The sequence below is a fragment of the Ctenopharyngodon idella genome, chromosome 4 (genome assembly GCF_019924925.1).
Source record: "Ctenopharyngodon idella isolate HZGC_01 chromosome 4, HZGC01, whole genome shotgun sequence".
Taxonomy (NCBI): domain Eukaryota; kingdom Metazoa; phylum Chordata; class Actinopteri; order Cypriniformes; family Xenocyprididae; genus Ctenopharyngodon; species Ctenopharyngodon idella.
In genome coordinates, this window is record NC_067223.1 from 8,224,756 (window position 1) to 8,248,699 (window position 23,944).

The following is a 23,944-nucleotide window of genomic DNA, read 5'->3' on the forward strand; positions in this document are numbered from 1 at the left end:
GCAAGTTCACTGCAGTTATCTAAAGAAGTAGAAAGCCAAACTGGGGTGACTATTTCCCGTAACACAATACGGCGTACATTGCAGAGGAATGGCATGCATGGGTGCCGTCCACGAAAGAAGCCTCTCCTAAAGCCCAGGCACAAAAAAGCCCACCTAGAGTTTGCCAGGGCCCATGCTGACAAAGATGAAGACTACTGGGACTCTATACTCTGGAGTAATGAGACCAAGATAAATGTTTTTGGAACTGATGGCTTCAAAACTGTATGGCGTCACAAAGGTGAGGAATACAAAGAAAAATGCATGATGCCTACAGTGAAACATGGTGGTGGCAGTGTCCTTATGTGGGGCTGCATGAGTGCTGCTGGTGTCGGGGAGCTGCATTTCATTGATGGCATCATGAATTCACAGATGTACTGCTCTATACTGAAAGAGAAGATGCTACCATCCCTCCGTGCCCTTGGTTGTTGTGCACTTTTCCAACATGACAATGATCCTAAAGGCCACTGTTGGATTTCTGAAGAAGAACAGGGTGAAAGTGATTCAGTGGCTCCTGATCTGAACCCAATCGAACACCTATGGGGAATTCTGAAGAGACAAGTTGAGCATCACTCTCCATCCAGCATCCAGTCTCTAAAAGAGGTCATTCTTGAAGTATGGAAAAAGATAGATGTTGCAAAATGTCGCCAGCTTGTTCATTCCATGCCTAGAAGACTTGGTGCTGTCATTAAAAATCATGGAGGCCAGATAAAGTACTAGATGTAGTAGTTTTTGTTGTGGGGTGTACTCATTTTTGCATCACCCTAATTTGAGTACAACTGAAAAATGTGTAATCTAAGTTATATTATTAACCTTACTTTCATGTTATAAGTTAAACAGATGTTATATTAAACTTAGTCTTGTCAACATTTTGGAAACTGTTTTTGTGTTCACTGAGATATTGTTTAAAATGTTACTTTTCAAAGGGGGTGTACTCATTTACACTGAGCACTGTATATAACAGGGTGGAGAGTTAAAGACTATCCCTTAAAAAAAAATGTTTTAAAAAAAGGGGGAGACGCCAGCTTTCTGGAAATGTCATATTTATTTGACACATAATCTTTTAAGAAATATTTTAATATATACAAACACTTTCCTACACTTCTCACAGCTTGAACTCTTAAAGAAATCCACAGCATCTTTCACTTTGAAGTGTTTCAGGATTACTGGAGTGTCTCTCTCTCCTTATCGGCTCTATAGCCCTTTTAGTCTTCCAGACAACTAACATGCATTAGGACTACTTTACTACAAGCTCTATGAGAGCCATCAAGGCTACTTAATTCACATTATTGTTCTCGAGAGCCATGGATGTGACTCACTAAACAGTTTAATACTTCAGTATTCACTTGATTTTCAGTGGGAACTTGCGTCATGTCACGTGACGTATCCAGACTTTTTTCAGCTTAAGGTGATGTAATACCCTATTTCTGTGAAATAGAGCTTCTTTGTTTTTGAAAGGCAGGAGTATAAAAGAGAAAGAGGAATGAGAAAAACACGTCTGTGAAAAGAGGAATGAAACATTGTTGACAGCAGAAGACCATGTGAAAGCAGGAAGAAAACTGTGTGATATTAACAAACAGGCAATGCTAAGAAGAAAACAACAAGGCATATAGTGTTGATGGATTCATTATGTCGATCTATCTATAGTGTGTGTGTTTATATATGTATGTATGTATGTGTCATAGTCATTAATTTGTCATTGCAGTATTATAGCGTGTGTGTGTCAGTATATATATATATATATAATATATATAGCATATATATGTGTGTGTCATTGTTTGTCATCAATTTGTCATTGTAGTATTTTGGGGAGGGGTGTTTGTGTTTATTTTATTACAATCTTTGCATTATGAGCATTTGTTTCCATTTCAAAAACATTTTAAGCACTATCAATTTGCATTGTGACATCACTATTTTCATGAAATTTAGGCTTTTAAAGAAAAGAAAAGGAGACTTTTTAAAAGAAATAAAAATAATTTACCAATTTTATAAATTAATTAAAAAATATACTATGCTGGTAAATTAATTTCTCAATCAAATTCTCATTACTGCATGTGACAATCTCAAAAGAAAGAAAGAAAAAAAAAAAAGATGTATATTTTTAAACTAGAAAGTATTTATAGATCTGAGTTGTTGTTGTTGTAATGTCAAGTGTTACAGGTGCAGCAGAAATCAGTTCCCAGAACAGTTCTAAGACTTTTTCAGCATGGCTCTATTTGGTGTTCTGTTTGCAAGTTAAGGTAGTGAAATGAGCCGCACACATCAGCCTCCTGAGAACAGCAGTCGAGCTAATAGCTCAGTGTGGGTTCACCACTTCCCTCGTCAACAGCATCTACAGACCTGTAATTAAATAAAAATAGTTTTCAGGGCATTTAGAACAATATTTATTCGCTCTCTGATTTTTACCAGGTCCTCACATGTTCACTGCAAAAATGCATCAACAGATTATCATTATGGCTTTTTCAGTATGATCTAATGTTGCTTGCCATGTCTCTTGTCAAGTGTGTGTATGTGTGTGAGAGCCCATCACTGTGCCTCAACATCTGTCCCTGTATATTGCTGATAAGAAGCGCCCTCCTCAGCCAAGTGAGGGAGAAACCATGGCAACGGTCCAGCCTGGTGTTGACATCATGGTGCGTTAAATATAACGTTTTGCCACACAACCAGTCATTCAGCCATTTTAGTCAGTCTGCTTTTCTATAAATATACACATTTCTCCTCCCAACTGTAGCTCAGCCTGTTCAGACTGGAGGTGGAGAGGATAAGAACTGTGTGTGTTTGTGCGTGCGTGCGTGTGTGTGTGTTTGGTGGGGGGGTTATGAGACAGCCATAACAAATTTGCAAGGACACTCACGTTTCACACAAGCACATTTATGTATTAATTTCAATCACTGTTATAAAACACAGACTGCAGTGCTGCGGTTTAAACTCTCACATGTTACTGAGGCCAGATGTGTAGGCCTATAGTGTTCTCATCGTCATCAATATACACATGATAAAAGATGAGCGCTGTTTGAGAGAGACAGAAGGAGAAAGTGATAGACAGAGAGCGAAAACAAGAGAGACTGAGGTGTAACCGATCAAAATAATGGTCTGGTCTTGCAGCACTTTATTTTAATTGGGTTCAGCTGCATGGGGACATTTAGAAGTGGTTACGTTCACACAGCAGTAGAAAATGCCTGTCAGTCCCATTTTAGAATTCCAAATATGCTGCTTTCACCCACGGATCAGTTTTAAACTTGACAACTGCATTCTGTGACATCATCTGAAAGAGAAAATGTTAATTGTGATGACTGGCTAGTGATGACTGTAGTGGAACGCGGGGGCACCGCCATGCGACCGCAAAGGGCACTTTCACTTTCGCGATCAAAGTGCACGCCACTGATAAGCATTGTAAATGCAGTATTACAGTATACACATACCAATTAAACGCGCAGGTCTCCTCTCGTGCGTCCTACCCACTGCGTCGCTGGTCGAGGCAATAATAAATAATAAACAATTTTGTTTCGCTTTCAGATATCTCTTTTATAGATGCCATCAATGCTTTTACCTTTCTAGATGTAATTACCGAAATCTAAACAGTCCATAAACTATATCCTCACGAAAACGCCAGTCAAGCCAGCTCGCGCGTCAACCTGAGAGATCAGCGTCCTTACCTTGAAGTCTCAAATTTCTCGGTTTCTGAATGGACGGTTTGGCTTGATTGACAAACGCTAACGTTCGGGCATGATTTATATACCATCGACCTGTCCTAAAACGTTAGCACGCTTTGATCGATTGTTTGGAGATCGCGTGTTTCTCCGTTCGCGTTTCCTGTTCACATCCGCGACAAAACAGTTGATTATTTACAAACGAAAGCTCACAGAAACGTGAAAATGGTCTCATTTGAAAGAAAATATCCGAAGCTAAAAGATGATACAGTGTGACTGATTGAAGCAGACCCTGGGGGTCGATTTCTGTCTTTTCAAAACTGCGGGGGTCCTGACCCCCCTGTCCTCCGTGTCAACGGCGCGCCTGTTAGTTACTATATTTACAGCAGGACACTTTTTGCATATAAAGCAACTGGAATTCAATTCAGATGCGATTCAAATCAAAATTCACTTCAATTATAAATATAATTTCTCCTGCACATTATATTTAGAAACTTGTTAAACTGAATATATGGGCCAGTGGTTAAGGTGTGTTTAAATGTGTCATCCATTATTGCTACAACTTGCCAAGTAAGTCTCTTCGGTTACTTTACTACAGTGTTTTCAAACAGATTCTGACAGATAAAATGTGTCTGGAAACCTTGATGTGCAAAGTGTGCACAGCTCAAATGCCTTTATAATCAATGTTTTTTCTATTGAGCTGCTATCCGGGGTATGAGTTGCCTTGGAAAAGATATGGCACGTCCTGATTTTGCAGAGTTAGACGCATTCCTGGGTCAATGTATTTTGTTGGTCCTGGAACAACATTCCTGTCCGAACATTTAATTCTAACCATATCCCTACCCCTAAACCCAACCCTACCCATAAGTTATCTCGAAAATCAGAGGGAAATGATAGCACAGATGAAGTACAAGACTAAAATTGACATAAACTGTAAACTTGCCCCTCAGATCTGATTGGTTGATTGGAATGTTGTTCCAGGATCAACAAAGATGTTGATCCAGGGATATTTTGCACTTGGTGAAATCAGGTTCTGCAACAGATATGCATAACATTTTTTCCACTGGTGGTTAAATTTGATCTAAACATGTCAAATATTAATGCATTATTTACTTGTCCCTATTTCAGTCTCATTTGAAATGCATAATAGTGTTTATCTTTTCCCTCCTCTTACCTTCTCTCTGTCTGCTGAATTAATTCTTAATTCATATTCTGAACAAATCTGCAAAATATTTAGGAAAGATGAGATAAATTGCCCACTGAGCTCCCACCTCTTCACTGGGAGAGGGAAAAAATGAATTTTTCTTAACCATTATTTTAATCTTGCTTTTCAGTAAAAAATATCCATAAACAATATAAATTTATTTGAGAAGCAAAAGTGCATAAGATATTGAGCCTTTTCTTTAATTAAGTTTATATGTTGTGTCTTTTTGGCAGATTATTTATTTAACTTTTTTATTTTATTTATTAATAATTAATAATTTATTTAATTAATTTATATATTACTTTTATGCTTTTAACAGTTTACCTTCTTAAAGGTGTTTAAATATTTTTTACTAGAAACAAGACTTGCTGATTAAAAAATTATTTTTATGTGACAGTTAGCCGGAAATATTACTTTATTTTAAATATTAAATAAATATTACTTTATATTACTGTTACACCACATATGACATCTTTAGAGTTAGACCACAAAATGTTTCTTGAAAATAGTACTATTTTAAAATAGTTTTTTTTTGTTTGTCTGTTTATTTTTAAAAGGTTATTCCTCTTCTTTATCTTGGAAACTATTTTTCCATTGTCTCATATAGTGGAATTTTTGGAATTATTGTCTCATATAGTGGAATTTTATCTAATATTTGTAGATACTTTAGCTGGAAAACAAGACACACACCCTCTATACTGATTAGAAAAAAGTGTCAGCCGATTGTAGATTGCAGCCTTGTCGAACTTTATCTAATATTCTGTTTATCATCTGATCTCTCTATGCTGTGACTAATTATTACCATTGATCACTGAACCTGGTGATAAGATCGCCTGAAAGCATAATAGAGGTGAGCTGGCAACAAGGCAACTAACACTGTGTATTTGTGTGTGTGATCCGTGACTAACACACAGGTGTGGGCATCTATTCAGACACTGCACTGCACTGGAAAGGGAGGTCTTATTTGCAAGACAAAAAAGATAGTCAGTACATACACAATAAACGCGGGATGAGTCAGACCAGCGCTCTGCATTTTATTTACTCTTTTATTTCGCTATTATTGATGCTAAAGATTTAGAAACCATATGTATCTCTGAGCGGTACGTCAGTTAGTCTTGTCAAAATGATAAAAGACCCCAGATACAGTATGGCAGCCAGGGCTAGAGGTCACTGTGAGTGTGTGTGTGTGTGTGTGTGTGTGTGTGTGTGTGTGGTGTGTGTGTGTGTGTTCGTTTGTGTGTGGCACACTGTGTGACAGTGGGGCAGGGGAGAATAATGCTTGCTTTATTTAGCTCCCACTGACTTTCTGCCAAACCCACAACAGCATGGAAGTGAATGCGTACAAACACGTGTACATACACACACAGCGCACAAACACACACACACACACACACACACACACACACACACCATTAAATACCTTCCAGCGCTTCATTATGCTGTGTAAACATTTCAGACATGCATTCAGCCCTTCACCTGAAGTGTTGTTGTCTTTTATTGTTTGATCACTATTTTTCCACATGCAATTCCACCTGTGTCTGGTGAGAAGAGTTAACTTTTCATCACAGTTTTCCACAAGCTGTCATGTTCATGAAACCTGTATGGGTCAATAAATGTTGTGATGTGTGATATAATTGTTTGATATCATAACGAAGTTTATTTATTTATTTATTTATTTATTTACTGCTACAAATCTTTGAAAAACTTTTGTTCACCAAGTTAAAGAAAGAAAATAGCAGAAAAAAACATAAAACAGGAAATTATATAATAGAGAGGACACCTACAAACACTTACGATTGTGTCTCATGGTCAGTAAGTCTTTTAAAATATCAGATAACTTGATCTTTTTATGACAAGGCAAGGTTGGTTCAGGTTGAAAATATTGTGTGGCATGGCTCATAATGATATTTATGGATTAATAATTCAATATTTGAAAAAAAAGTAATAAAACATATTTGAAAAATAATTCTAAAATATAGAAATACAGTATATTGAAAATAATTAAGATGTGTAGTCGCATATACTGAATATAAGAAAAAATACCACTTTTAATCCATGTTTAAATGACATTTTTAGTCAATTGAAACTTTTAATTCTATTTTTTTAAATGTTTCTTTTGTCTATCGATGATAGATAGATAGATAGATAGATAGATAGATAGATAGATAGATAGATAGATAGATAGATAGATAGGATTTTTTTTTTCTTGGCACACAATGCACCTGTGGTGTTGCTCAAAAGGTCAGTCTTCAGTCATTTCATATCTCTACTTCTACATCCATTTTCCCTCTTGTTGAATGAGTAAATGTGTGAATGTAAGCTTTCCTTTGGTCGCTCAGCTGGCTGTAGCTGGGCACCATTTATAACCACCGCTCTGATAACTGTGGGGTTTCACAGACTGGCAGAACTGTTAATAAAAGCCTGTCAGACTGAACCTTTCAGCCCTTAGAGACACCAAGACTGGACTCTGATAAGAAGAGAGAGAAAAATTCCCTTTTATAGAAACTGAAAAGCATAGTGGCTTATAGAGCCAGTTTCAGGAACCCTACGACAGATATGAACATTAAAGGATATGCGTGTAATCCCCTTATGAGTGCAGGCATTTGAGATTTTATTTTGAAGAATTCAGAATGGGAATGTCCATGTATGTATGGAATTCCCAGGACTCTTGAAAAGTGACCCTTCGCATTACTGGTAGTGAAGGGGATCCCCTAAAACGTGAAAGCCTTACACAACTCTGAAATGTGACTCAGGTCTGATTTACAAGCAGAATGAGTTCTTTAAATATCTTCAAGGACTGTGACGGAGGTCTTGGAAAAGGGTTTTGATCAAGGGTTGACATTTAAAGACTAGGGTTTCCCCTGTTCCATTCCTACCTCCCCTTTGAGCTTGTCTTAGATCACATGACCAAGCTCAGAAAGACAAGACTGTGTGCATGTGTGTTTTTGTTAGAATATTTATTTATTTATGCTTATAAATCTTTGAAAAAGCACTTCGTCTACCAAGTCATGTAGAAAAACATGCAGAAAAAAAAATGGCCCTCATGACTGTGTTTCAGATGTCAGATAACTTGATCTATTTACGACAAGGCAAGGTTAGTTCAGGTTGTAAATGTCATGTGGTGTGACTCCCCAAAATATAATGATATTTATGAATTAAAAATTCACAATATTTGTAATATATATATATAGAGATATTTTTTTTTTTTTTTTTTTTTTTTTTTACTTTAAAAAATATATTTAAAAACTTTTTTGAAAATAATAATTCACCTTCTAGTTGTGTTTCGATCATTTTCACCTAGAGAGGATTTTGTTGTTCCCCAAATGCTAGTTAATATTATAGTATTGGACAAAAACTTACTGACTTTTTATTGTCAAATATTGAATTCAATCTTTTTATCAACTTGTTTTCTTTCAAATTAGACATGTTGGTTACACTTTATTTTACAGTGTCATAGTTACATTGAAATTACTCAAATAAGTACTGAGTACTATTAATTGACTACATGTACTTACTACAGAGTTACATTTAGGGTTTGGTTTAGGGTTAGTTACTTGTAATTATGCAAAATTTACTGTACTATAGTAAGTACATGTAGTAACTACGGCACTGTAAAATAAAGTGTTACCGACATGTTTTCTATTTCTACAAACAAGTTGACAAAAAGATTAAATCCAATATTTGGTGACAATATAGCATAATGCTAGATTTACAAAGGCCGGTCATTTTTGACTGAGAACTCCAAATTAGGTAAAGGATTTTCAACACAGCACAAGGTTTAAAATGTATACAGTCACATGTATTGAAGGTGTAAGGAAAATATTACTTTTAATTTATGTTTAACCAAATGACATTTTTACAGTCATTAAATTGAAACTTTACTTGAAAATGGTACAAAATCTTCCTCTGTTCCATTCCCTTTTAAGTTTGTCATAGATCATGTGACCAAGCTCAGAATGACAAGACTGTTTGCACGAGTGTGTGTGTGTTTATGTTATGTTGTGCACCAAGAATCTGGTTTGTCAGGGTCGCCGCCATATAAGGTAACTGCTTAGCTCAGCACCAAGCGAATTCCTCTCGTTATTTAGCAACAGAAATGTTGCTGTTCATTTGTCATCTCTGACAGTTGTTTTTAATTAGCTCACACTCCTTAAAGGTCAGTTTTCCATTCTGACACATGCCGAAATCTGTATGTGACTCAGCCTAAAAGCTCAATCCGTAATGAGTGTGACTGGGGTCCGAGGGCCCAGTGTTTGTATTTGGGAAGCTTCTTTACTAAAGAGTTTGGAGGGAAATCTCCCTAAAAGCCAGTGGGACTTCCCCCTATGTTTCCACAGCTGTCTGACGCACCACCTGGGGCTCTGTATCAGAACTGGGCAACTCCCAACAGCTGCCTGTCTGTCTTTCTCATTCCCTCTCAGTCCTTTTGGAAGACTATGAATCATGTTGCTTTAGACCACGGGTGTCCAGTCCTGCTCCTGGAGGGCCACTGTCCTGCAGAGTTCAGCTCCAACCCCAAATGAACACACTTGAACCAGCTAATCAAGGTCTTACTAGGCATACTAGAAACTTCCAGTCAGGTATGTTGAGACAAGTTGGAGTTAAACTCTGCAGGACAGTGGCCCTCCAGGACCGAGTTTGGACACCCCTGCTTTAGAGTGTGAGAGATATAAAGTAAGCTTTGATGGTTTTATGAGTATAGCGTAAAAGTCATGTCCACTGGCCCCTAAAAAGTTTTTGGATTCTGAAGCTGCACACTGTAAACCCAAAAAGTTGGCAAAACTCAAAAAATTTGAGGTAATCAGTTACATCAAATTTTTTAAGTTGGAAATTTTAAAGTTTAAGTAAGCAGAACTGGCAGATTTCAATTTTGTACTCATACATTTTAACTGCTCTTAAATTGAAATTTTTGAGTAATTCATACATTAAACTTAAAATTATTTTAAATAAAAAAAACTCTAAGTTAGCATAAACATTAAATACTACTAAATTTACCACTTAACATTAATCTTGCACAAAAAAAAACTTATATAACACTTAATTTTAGCTTTTATTCTCCCTTTTGAGTGTCATGGCAAAGCATGCTGAGAAATAGAAATCCTAGCCCAGTTTCAGGTAAATTTAAGTTTGTCTAAATAAAAAGAAACAAGTTCATAAAACTCAAAACAATGAGGTGATTCAGATTACTTAAAATGTGTCAGTTTCGTGAACTCAAAAGAAAAAGAAAGTTCTAAATACTTATAAAGATTTGAACTTTTGAAATTTTGAAAATTAGTTTGAACTAATTTGTTTAATTTAAGTTTGCCCTACTCAAACCAATTAATTATTTTGATCGTTAGGGTTTACAGTGAATAATTATCATCATTATCAACCTTCTACACTGCAAAAAAAGCTTTTCTTACTTGGAGTTTTTGCAAAATCTTCTGAGCCTTTATTTTCTTTATTTACTTTTGTCCCATCCAAGTTTGATTTTATATATAAATGTTGATTATACATTTAAGGTTTAATATAAAATTATGAAAAACTCATTTAATATATTTAACTGCACTTGTGTGATGATTTCATTTGGCATTTCTAGAGGTTTGGGAACTTTTTCTGACTTTGTTTTTCTGAGCCATTTTTGTCAGTCTCCATCATGCAGGTGGCCAAACAGAACAATGGCAAGTTTGAAAACCAGAAGTTTAAACATCTTAATTTGAAACTGTATATGGTTGTGTTTGTGTATGGGGGGAGGGGGATCTGAAAATATATACGGTTATATGTATGTGTTATGCATACATGTACATTCTTACATGTATGTACTACACAGTAATAAAAGTAAATTATGCATAATTACAAGCAACTAACCCTTAACCAAACCCTAATCCTAATTATATAGTACTTGTATAATTATACTGTAACTATAAAGCACTTTAAAGTATAGTGCAGCCCAGTTTACATTTATATATACAATTTTACAATTTGATATATTGTTTTCTAATAATGACATTCAGACATTGTGAAGTGTCTAAATACTTGTCATGTGAATATTACTCATTTAGATTTGGTTTACTTTTTGGTGGTGCTGAGTTTCCTGTAGAATTTTCCATCCCAGTGGAATTACAGTGTAATTCACTCTGTCAGATGTACTTTAGCTTTGACCTTGTGACTTATGTGACACAATCACCAGTCATTGTGTGATCCACCCTTTGAGGTTATGGAAACTTGTAGTTCTTGTGACTTGCTACCTGTTTGTGTATGTGGGTGTCCTTTGTGACTTTGGGCCAGATAAGTTTATGTGTTGTCTTTCTGAGCAACCATAAGGCTGAATTTTAATATGATATATCATGGTTTTCATATCTTCTGTGTTTCTACCTAAATTTTTGTACAAGTAAAGCCAGCCTTCTGATGTTTAAAGGGATACTTCAGCCAAAATGAAAATTCTTTCATCATTTACTCACCCTCATGCCATTCCAAACCTGTTTGATTTCTCTCTTCCATAAACCATTAAAGAGTTTTGCAATGACTAAATGTCAAGCTGATGTATGGCTTCAAAATACTTGGAGTATCACCATTCACTCTCGTTATATGGAAAACAGCAGCATGAACATTCTGCTAAACATCTCCTTTTGTGTTCCACAAAAGAAAGAAAGGTCATACCAGTTTGGAACAACATGAATCATTTTCTGGAGAACTTTCCCTTTAACTTTTTCTTTTCGTGCTTTGCGGTTCGTCTGTCTGGTGAAAAGAAAAGGAACTGAAAGTTCACAAAGTGGAAAGAAAAAATGAAAATATAATATGATTACATCAAAAACCTGTTTACTCTCCAGTCATTCTCCCCATCAATAACTTGAGTCAACACACACACACACACACCGCCACCATGTTTACTAATGTAAATAAACACACACAGAAGGTGCTGTCTGTCTGGAACGGCTCCACATCTGCAGCAGGAGCACATGATATTCATGAAATGGGAGTCATTATGAGAGCCAAACATCCATTAGAGCTGTAAGAGCTGCTGCAAAGCGGACGAGGGCTCATAAAATCGAGATCAACTGAGGATTTAGCCCGGATAATAAACAGGTCTTGTTCGGGGAAATGAGATGCTGAAATTGAAGCTCATCTTCTGAGTTTTCTTTAGAGGTTATTTTCTTATTTTCCTTTATGGGTGTGTATTTGTTGGTTCAACAGTCTGCATTGACACGCAAACACATGCACAAAACCTAGCTAAATCTATCCTAACTCAAGCCTTGTGGGAGGAAAACGGGAAGCCAGAACAATCAGCCTCTGATGAGTGGGGGGCTTTTGGAGGGAGTTTACAGTAAAACGGCCCTCTGTGCCACCAGTCTGCCCACCTGCCCCTTTGCCCCCATGGGAAAGAAAGCAAAGATAAGCCAGTAAATAATAGCTGTTTGAAGTAGGGGAGGGGTTGAGTTTAGGTCATTATCTGGACAACTGTGACTAAGGGTTATTCTGCTGATCTGAGTGCATGTGGATTGTACCATCTGGTGAAGAAAAAGGGGTGTGGCGATACAGTCTGCTCTAGAAATACAGTCATTTCCTCTCTTACTCATGTTTTCCTACTCTCTTTATCTGTTAGAAATCAAAAAAGGCATGGAAATCCCCCATTGTGCAGGAAATATGAATTAATAAAAAGGTTTGTTTACATGAAACATTGTGTATAATATATTAATTGCCTTTAACCTACAGCTTTCTATTATTTCATATAATAATAGTTGAGCATATTTTATTATTAATTAAAAATTAATAAAAATTATTATTAAATATAGTATTATAGTGACCATCAAGGACTGCACCTTTACATTTCATGTATATAAAAATTTGGGGTAAATGACATTTTCTGACAAGTGTTGTTCCACCATGCTAATACAATTCAATTTATTAAATATGAGATATAAACAAACAAACAAACAAACAAAAAATCTGTAGGTGGCATTTTAAATTCTTATTAATACCATTTGATGTTTCTAGAAATACCTCATGTATGATAGCATGTTTATGGGTAAATCATACTGAAAAATGAAATGCATTATTAAAAACTACACTTACTGTAGTTATATATATATATATATATATATATATATATATTTTTTTTTTTTTTTTTTTTTTTTGACTTTCATTCTTTCTTTACTCTAATAACATTCAAATTTGTATTAAACATATACATTGTTAGCTACCTCAATTCAAATTCTGAAATGTAATCTGAATTTAAAGGGATAGTTCACCCAAAATTAAAAATTCTGTTATTAATTACTCACCCAAATGTGGTTCCAGACCTGTAAGACTTTTGTTCATCTTTGGAACACAAACGAAGATATTATTAATGAAACCTGAGAGATTTCTGTCCCTCCATTGTCAGCCTACATAACTACCACTTTCAAGCCCCAGAAAGATATTAAAGACATCATAAAAGTAATCAATTTGACTCCAGTGGTTTAACCTCAATTTTATAGGTGCTTTGTTTGTGCAAATAATAATAATAATAATAATAATAATAATTTACCACTTTATTTACAAAATAAATGAACCTTTCTGGGGCTTGAAAGTGGTAGTTGCGTAGGCTGTCAGTGGAGGGACAGTTAATTTACACTTTCAAACGCCCAGAAAGCTACTAAAGATATATTTAAAACAGTTCATGTGACTACAGTGGTTCAACCTTAATGTTGAGAAGCAACGAGAATACTTTTTGTGTGCCAAAAACACAAAATAACGACTTTATTCAACAATATCTAGTAATGGGCGATTTCAAAACACTGCTTCATGAAGCTTTACGAATCTTTTGTTTTGAATCAGTGGTTCGAAGTGTGTATCAAACTGCCAAAGTCACGTGAACCATTGAAATTTCGAAACACTTATGATGTAACGAAGCCTCGTTTACTAAAATCACGTGACTTTCATGCTCTGAACCACAAAGATTTGTAAAGCTTTGAAACTTCATGAATCAGTGTTTTGAAATTGCCCATCACTAGATATTGTTGAATAAAGTTATTTTTTTTTTGTTTTTTGGCGCACAAAAAGTATTCTCGTCGCTTCATAACATTAAGGTTGAACCACTGTAGACCTGTGAACAGTTTTAAATATGTTTTTAGTACCTTTCTGGGCATTGAAAGTCTAAATTAACTTGCTGCCAATGCAGGCCTCACTGAGCCATCTGATTTTATCAAAAATATCTTAATTTGTGTTCCGAAGAAGAACGAACATCTTACGAGTTTGGAACGACATGAGGGTGAGTACTTAATGACATCATTTTCATTTTTGGGTGAACTAATCCTTTAAAGGACATTCTCAGTTCAGATCAATTGGCAGACTGCCATCTGTGTATACCATATGACACATATAGCACAACATCTGTTGAAGGAAAATATACTGTTGCACACTATTCTGGGATGATGTATGCATTGTGTGATTACAGAATCCTGTTGAATAATTGATAGGGCAGTGACCAGGTCACTCGACAGAAGATGGAACTGGAGATCTGTCAGTTTCTGAGGAAACAGTGCACGCGAAGGCCAGTTGCCACCAATATGACGTTAATGACCCATCGACTACTGCCCTAACCTAGCGGTTTAACCGGCCTGCTAATTACTGTGGCATTTGGGTTCACCGTTGTTATCACATCCCTGAGACCATTAGCCTGAAGTGACACAGGGAGCATATGTCTGAAATGACTTCTTTCATTTCATCATCTCACTTTGGCCTTCTCCCTCACTTCTCCTTGACCTCCTCCGTTACATAGCCTCTCCTCCTCCGTCAGCCCTCCGCCTTCTCCTCTGGAGAAACAATGAATAATACATCAGGCTTTACATCACCGTTTGTAAGGCGACAATGTTAGCATGTCAAGGCACGGCATTCGATCCTCTCTTCCAATGACAAGATGGAATATGTTGGCCAGTATTGGTTTTCAGCAGGCACGGCTGAAATATTGATGAGGGCTGAGGCAGTTTTTCCACTGTGGTTAAGCTAGTCACCAGCCACTTCACCCTTTCCCCATCACTTGATACGGCCTGCCCGATCCTAGGCCACAGCCTGGCTACCGTCAGTGAGAGGGAGCGAGAAAAGAGACATTTTCCATCTGCTGTGAAATTAGAGCAGCTCATTATGGCAGAGTGCTCGAAGTGTGTGTGTGTGTGTACGCGAGATGTATCCTACATTTCATTGCGTGAGAAGGTGACAAAGACAGGGACGTTTCCCTCAAGTCCACACCTGGTTTTTGGTTTTCGCGTTGGATTAATGATCAATGGATTGGATCAGCGCACAGTGTAACCCAAACGGCGCTACGCGGCATCGCTAAGACCCCTCTCAGTGGAGCAGATGACTCAGTGCAGCACTTCCTGAATAAACCATGACTCCAAACGCGCATCAATAATGCAGAGAGCTACTGTAACGCATACAGCCAGGAGAGCATAGTGGTACAACTGTTGGATCTAATGTTTATCAAGTTTTTGTAGACCTAGTTTAGTTCCAGGTTATACTAATCAAAAAATGCACACAGAAAGTGGGGCATGCTAGTTTTTCTTCTACTACTACTACTACTACTTCGTCTTCTTCATGTCCTCATCATCATTTAGAGTGGGTATCTGTCTCTGAGCCAGTTCAGGTCACTTCTCGCTGCTCTCCCCTGAGTCACTTTATTTCCATTCTTCTGAGTCTCCACCATTTAATGCAAGTAGATCACTGGCTGCTTCTACATTCCCTGTGAGTTAACCAAGTACAAAAAGTCAAGTTGATTTATAATCCACTTATATGTCACACTATTTAGGAGGTTTATTTCTGAACGTCAACTTCAAGTCTTGGCTACAAAAAGCTATTGAACATTTTCACTTTTAATGCCCAACATCTTTTGAATGCATTTGTGTGGCATGTTTGTACAATGGGAAACAGTTGTGAACAATTGCGAAATACAACAATTTTCAATAGCAAAGATGTACTGACCCTTTTATATTCCTTGTTTCTGTTTTACAGATTTCTTTAAAACTATCATAGATCTTTTTTTCTTTTTTTTTGATATTGTTGCAGCAAGATAACACAAACTGAATATATTTGTACATGTCGCAAATGCTGGTTATTCAAATTGACTGTACATTTTGTGTGTTGGATGTAGCTTTTTTCTAGACTCTTTGAGGCAAACTCTATGAATCACAAATCAAGCCTAGTTCATGAATTAACAGGTTGTCCTTGTTGAATAAATTCCTCCAGCACTCGAACAGAATAAAATGTCTTACTGTACTTCTAATATGTCTACTCTCAAACACCATGGAATTAACTTCCACTTTGATTGATTTCAAAGCCTTTCTGTAGAGCTAAGTGCTTCCAATCCCGTGTAAGGAATCTGTTCCAACATATTTGTAGTCATATTTCATATTCGACCATTGGACAGGAATGGTAACATTGTGGGGTGAATTGATTTTATTTATGTCTGCATTATCAGTGCAGAAAGACCCATATCTCAAGTGACAAAATAACAAAAATTGCAACCTTATTTATATTTTAATATAGCAACCTGTTTTTATTAGTAGATTTTATTTTAGTTTAGTTTTTTATTATTTTATTTTATTAATATGAAGCTTACATGTAACATGCAGTTTGCTGGCATACATTTGACCCAGAGAAAGAGCTTTCAAAGGGCTCTTGAACCATAAAATAGTTACAGTGCTGTAAAATTATTACATAGGAAAGCAAATCTAAAATGGCACCATCAACTAGCCTCTTATCTTGCATTGCATTTCAGGAAAGGTGATATTTTTTTTACAATGGAAAAAACTCTTTTGATTACAGGTACTGGCTCAAGACCTAACCTTTAATCTGATGCAGTCTGCTGTCTTCAGCATAAAAGGTCTAAACCTCAATTAAAGTTTAGCTTGTGTGACTTAATCATTCCCCAATGGAAAATGAATGCTGTTTATCGCAAGTTGACAAGCAGAGACCTGTGGCAATTCCTGTACACAGTTCTCCAAACCTGTGCGTGCTAAATCTATTACTTAATCATAACGAAAATCAATGTTTTATCAGTTAAGTGACAGAAACTCCATGGTTCTTTGAAATCTGTACCTTTTTATGGTATTTTGCACTGGTAAGTTTTCAACCACAGTTTGAAACTAGTATGCAATGTTTCTGGAAAGTTCTGCTCTACGTGCATAAGAAAGTGTCACACGAGGAGAAAAAACAATTGCCCTCGACTTTGTGTCTTGCATCACCGAGTGGTTTATGATCGTCATATTGAGGTGGCTATAATATGATATCTCTGCATGATGTGGCAGCACTTCAACTGTTGTACATTTTCTTTGAGGCTAATGAACTTTTCTGATAGATATTTGACATTAACATTATGTTTAGTGATGCTGGTGCTGCAGAAATGCATTTTAATAATGATCTAATATTATATATGAATACTTGATGTTTGTATGATATATTGATTAAACTTGTTAACAGAAAAGCCATCAGTTCTCACATCTTAAGCATCAGTCAGCTGCATAATTTTAGAAATATTTTCTGTCCTGTAAAAGTGGTGGTGATCTGTTTACACGTCTCTTTTCCCTGAGGATGTTGGTAATTATTTCCTTTTCCAATCTTGCTCTCTCTGCACTTGACATCTTTATAACATCTGTGTCATGCTGGAAAAAAACAATAGACTTGAGAATTGTTATTAGAATTGCTGAGACGATATGTGTGTGTGTGTGTGTGTGTGTGTGTGTGTGTGTGTGTGTGTGTGTGTGTGCACGTTTTTGTGATATACACAAATTTGTATAATGACATGGGTATTACACTGGTATTACGACGTAAACATGAAATATGAGGACATTTCATGAGTCCTCATATTTAAAATAGCTTTAAAAACACACTAAAAATTTAAAAATGCAGAATGTTTTCTGTGATGTGTAGGTTTAGAGGTAGGGTTAGTATAGGGGGATAGAATGTACAGTTTGTACAGTATAAAAACCATTACGCCTATGGAATGTCCTCACTTTGATAGCATGTCATGTCTTACAAATTCTCCTGCTGGTAATGGAAGCTGTTACAGTGTTAGAGCTTATAACAGCAACCTGGACCATAGCTTAAACGATTTCTATTCTGCTATAAATGTGAGCGTTAGAGCTTGGTCTACAGGGGGTAGAGTGTGGGATTATGTGTGTGTGATAAAGAAGAGAGTGAGAGCTAGTCCCATAGTGTCTGCTTGCTATTATAGTCATTAGCTGAGACGGCAGTTAGATCATGCTCACTAAGTAAATTCTGCCTTTGGTGCCAATTAGAATAAACCATCCGCATCTGTCACTGAGGAGGGACGACAGTTCTTGGAATGATGTGGAATTCAATTTAAATGGTCGGCTGATCCCACGGGATGTGAGAAGGTGTAGAGAAGGAGGGGGAGAAATGGAGAGGAGGGTGTCTATGTTCACACCTCTAGGATTTGTATGAATCATAGATTGAAGATCCTTTGAATATGCGTGTGCTGAGTCCAAAATTAACACTCACTGAACATCAAATGTGAGTAAATACAGTGTCATGTGGTGCGACTTCCCAAACTTTAATGACATTTTCAAAATAATTATTTGTGATATCTGTACAAACTTCAGAAAGCATGACATCAAACGGTGTTATTTTAGTATTTTTTATACACTATTATAGCATTTATTAACATTTTGAATGAGTTATTATTTTTAGGTTTTCAGTTTTCATTTTAATTGTGATTTTGTTATTTGCTTTTATTTTTATTTCAGTTTTAGTCATTTTAGTACTTGTTTATTTTAGTTACTTGCCAACAATATTCTAATTTTTGTTCAGGTTTTTTTTAGATGGAGTGCAATGTTTATATTTTATTTCAACTTTATTTCACTTACATTTCTAAGAATGTGTTTTAAACTAGTTTTCCCTTTTTCGTAAACACTCGTACTGTCATTGACCTTCATGCTCTGTCAAATTCTCTACTAATTGATCAGTCAATCATGAATTGAACTTTTTTTCCTCAGGGAAAATGGAATCATTAGAAGTGTATCTAGGATGAAATATATGGAATATTGTGCATATAAAAGAGATAGTGCACCCAAAAATGAAAATTCTGTCATCATTTACTCACCCTAATGTTGTTCCAAACCTGTATGAGTTTCTTTCTTCTGTTGAACACAAAAGAAGATATTTTAAAGAATGTTGGTAACCGGACAGTTGATGGTAGCCATAGTATGTTTTTTCCTACTATAGAAGTCAATGTCTATCGTCATCTGTTTGATTACCAACATTCTGTAAAATATCGGTAACACTTTATTTTAGGGTATTTTAACTAGTTGCTTATTTGCATGCATATTACTAGAATATTAGCTGCTTATTAGTAATTAATAAGCAAATATTAATGCCTTATTCTGCATGACCTTATTCTACATTCTTAATCCTACCCAATACCTAAACTTAACAACTAACTTACTAACTATTAATAAGCAGGAAATTAGGAGTTTATTGAGGGAAAAGTCGTAGTTAATAGTGAATACATGTTCCCTATACTAAAGTGTTACCAAAATATCTTCTTTTGTGTTCAACAGAAGAAAGAAACTCATACAGGTTTGGAACAACATTAGGTTGAGTAAATGATGACAAAATGTTCATTTTTGGGTGAACTATCCCTTTAAGCTGACAAAATGAAAACGTGAGAAACCAAATCACAATGGGTGATCGGTAACACCACCTGTCACTATTGTGGCAGGTGGTGTTATCTATCACCTATTGGGATTTTGATCACATAGAGACTGTCTGTGTATGATGCTAACAAAGACCTCCACAGTTTGCCTCAGATATACAATGAATATAAAGCATCTAAATAATTCCATTATCATATGGATATTCTGCAATAAAAATACAGTTTCATGACAGGAATTATTTTCTCAATTCCCTTGCCATTGGTTGGTGTGGCAAAAAGTCACTTTAGCACCCTTTGTGTGTATATAAAAGGCAGCAAATATTGTTTTTAGGGTACTAATGTTAACTTCCATTCCACTGTGGGATGGCTGTGGTTTTGGCCTTCACTCAACCAAGCCAGTCTAAAACCCACAGTCTGCATGGGCGAAATGCCACGGAAAAGTGTAAACACTTGTCCTACCATGTCATCATGATACTCTGTGGCAGTGCTGCTGGCGATGATGTCATTGGCTCTGTGGCCGCCAATATCTCAGTTTGCGGATTTCCCGAGGAGAAATCGCTAATGGCAGACACTTGGGTCGGGAACGGTTTTGTTCCGTTTGAGGAGATTATTCAAAGTCAGGTTCACGGACTGAAACGCACCCCCGCGTTTCCATGCATATTATTAGAGTCGTGATTGAATTCGTCCACTGAGCTGATTTTAGTCCTGCTGTGTGGAGTGGAGATTGTGCGTCGCGCTTGCCACTTGCCTGAAGTTTCCAGCTATTTTTAGAGAGGGTGAATTGTATGTGTTGTGTTCCTATATGGAACAGTGTGCAGCATGATGGGTAAATTTCTTCTCTCACTCTGGAAGAAATGACACCACAATCTCCCCATAGTGCAGAGCCACCTCATTTGGAGGCTGCCTGTCAATCAAAGCAGAGAGCTATAGCTTTATGGATGTGATTGGCTGTGTGTGTGTGTGTGTGTGTGTGTGTGTGTGTGTGTGTGTAGCTATACTTGTGAGGGTCAAATGTGCTCACTTTTATAGAGAAATATTATGACAATCGACTAGTGAGGACATTGCTGGTCCTCACATAAAAATGCCAAAACATGTTTTTATTTAAATCTAGAGTTTCTGCGATAGGTAGGTTTAGCAATGTTCCCACTAGTGAAAAAAAACATGTGTGTGTACCTACTTAATCATATTTTGTGGGCAAATTTGTTCCCAATTTTGACATGAACTAAATTTGACAAAACCTCATGTTGGGGGCATGAGAAAAAAAAAATCATAGTGTAACATTTTTTGTAATAATTTTGTGATATGCAAATCTATAATAAAGTTATACGTAATGACAGTACTTGTCATGTTTTGTTGCCTTACTGCCTGATACTAATTGCAACGGAAATTGTTCAAGCAGCATTCTGTTTCTATGGTTACCTCCTCGGGGAAATGCGAATTCTGTTTGTGAGCGTTGCAAAATAATATGTACTTTTCAAGACCCATATATCTACCCACCACCACACACACACACACACCATGCAATTTGCACCCTGTTAATGTGTGAGAGACAAAGAGAGTGTAATTGAGTTTGCACGAGTTGCATGTGTGTGCGTGCGCATGTCCGCTGTGGTTTGTCTTTGACCTGATTGCTGAAGTGAATTGTCAGACTGGGCCATTGGCTCTTCCAGCACTCTGTGGCACCCACCTACTTTCCAACTCCACTTCAGTCAGCTGGGTCAGTCTGACTTTTTCTCCCCCAACTCAGATCTGGGACATGGAGCTTTTTGAAGGCTTGAAAAAGGTGCAATTCTAATCCAGTATGCCAGTTTTCTACACACACACACACACACACACACACACACACACACACACACACACACACACACATATATATATATATATAAATGTTTCAAGGAGTCTTTTTGCTGTAAGGTTCACCAAGTGCAACATGTTCCTGGATCAACATCTTTGTTGATCCTGGAACAACATTCCAATCAACCAATCAGATTTGAGGGACCAGTTTATAGTTTATGTCAAGTTTAGGCTTACAACCAGGGTTAGGTGCTTCGACATCTGTGTTGTTAACGTATCATTTCCTTCTGATTTTAGGGATGTGTTATGGGTAGGGTTAGGTTTAGGGGTAGGGATATGGTTATGATTAAACAGGAATGTTGTTCCAGGATCAACAAAATATGTTGACCCATGCAGGAATGCGTCTAACTCTGCAAAATCAGGACGTGCGTAAGGTTAACTAGAAAAAAATCTGTGCTCTATTGTGTGTGTGCATGTGTATACTTGTATAACTATGTTTTGTGAACACCAGTTTGAGTTTTAGACCATCAGAGTGAGGACAAAGAGAGAATAGTGAGGACATTTTGGCCGGTCCTCACTTTCTGAGAACCATTTAAAGGCCTGTTTGAGGGTAAATACTTTAGGGATTAGGTTATAATAAGGTTAAAGGGGACCTATTATGCAAAATGCACTTTTATATGGTGTTTGAACATAAATACGTGTCAGAGGTGTGTACACAACCACTCTATAATGGTAAAAATCCACCCACTCCTCTTTTTTTTTTATCCCCATAAATCATAAGCAGTGTAATAAGCCTTTGTAATGTCACAAATGCTTAGGCCCCGCCCACGACTGCTGACGGACTTATTAGCATAGACCCCGCCCTGAGTGAGCTGTACACAGTCCACCATGTTTATATCCTCGCCAGAGTATTTAACAGCAGCATTCAAGTAAAAAAGTATTCTTATTGAAGCTATAAGTTATTCAATCAAGAGCAGTGAGTGATTTTCTATCTTTCTTTTGTTGTTTGATTCATACTGACAGCATATATAGCAGTAGGTACTGTATATTACACTGCTTTCACTTTAATACTAATATACACATGTGATTTCTTTACTTGCTGTTTATGCTCACAGACATAATGACTGTGTTTATGTGAACTTTGTGTTTTTTTTACATAACCTTCTGTGTATTTGATAGATTGAGACGTGAAAGAGAACTTATTTTAATACTCACGGGATGCTCCTCTGACAGCCAGCTTTCTGTGCGCGTGCTTCAGATGTGTGCAATCAGAAAACCATATATCAGAAGTTTAGACTGATATGGTTTGCGTAACGCGTGCACATCATGATGATGAAGACCTGCAATGTCACTTGAGCGTGATCGCGATAGAGATGATAAAAACCAAACAGATGTTTTGTTAGTTTTTGGTACAGTATCCGAGGCACAAGCTGTAGACTCCACCCTCTTCTGGAAAGAGGGGTGGGGAGCAGCAGCTCATTTGCATTTAAAGATACATGCATGAAACATGTTTTTCCTTCGACTCAAAATGGGCATTTACAACATGGTATAATGAATGATTTGTGGGGTATTTTGAGCTAAAACTTCACAGACACATTCTGGGGACACCTGAGACTTATATTACATCTTGTAAAAAGGGGCATTTTAACCTTTAAGGGTAGGTGTAGTGTCAGCTTTGTGTTAGGCATTCAGTTGTGATGGTAAGGAGCTAGAGATTGCATTGTGTCAATGAATGTCCTCACAAAGACAGAAAAAGTTCTTCATAACAGCTGAGTTATTTGGATGGCAATTAGTGTGTGTGTGTTTGTGTGTGTGTGTTACTGTAGAACTGGACCCCCCACTAAGTGTGTAAACTGGCCCTTTAAATAACCACAGGCCTGTGTCTAACTGTCTCAAAATAATCTTCAGTTATGTGTTCAGAAAATAAAGCATACATAAAATAATAAAATGGAAATAAAATAAAATATTAAAATAATATAAAACGATAAAATAAAAATAATCTGTTCCCCAGTCAGCAATTCTAAGCTTACATGGCATTTCTAATGTTTCTGAACTCCCTCACATTACTCGAACTTGCTGTATGTCTATAATCACCATGGGCTGTCAAGGTCAGTGATGTTATAATTTACTAAAACTATATTAAAAGTAGTTTTCGGTATGTGAAATAAAGCTGGAATAAAATAAAATATAAATATTAGATGAAAAACAAACTTAAAAAACTTAAAAAGTTGCTTTGGGAACTAACTAAAATATATTATGTTTAAGCACTAAAATTACTTAATATAATATAATATAATATAATAAAATTTATATAATAAAATTAATATAATATAATATAATATAATATAATATAATATAATATAATATAATATAATATAATAACCCTGGCCAAAGATCAAAAGGGTCCAAAACTGTAAAAACACTATAAGCATAACCAATATGACTTGCGCACTGTATTTCAAGTCATCGTAAGCCAAACAATAGCTTTGTGTGATGAACAAACTGAAATTTAGATAGAATGACAGAGATAAAGATTATGAGTAAATAATGATATTCTGAATATAGTGCGCTAGTCATATTGGACTACTTGCTGATTTTAAAGTGTGTGCTTTTTTGTCCTTTTTTAAGCTTGAC

General features: G+C 36.4%; 1 long non-coding RNA gene across 1 annotated transcript in view; it reads left to right on the top strand.

The window, feature by feature from the left end:
* The window catches only part of LOC127510386 (uncharacterized), a 75,501-nt gene that overhangs the window by 50,107 nt on the left and 1,450 nt on the right, over nt 1-23,944 (top strand). The gene's annotated exons all lie outside the window — the stretch shown is intronic.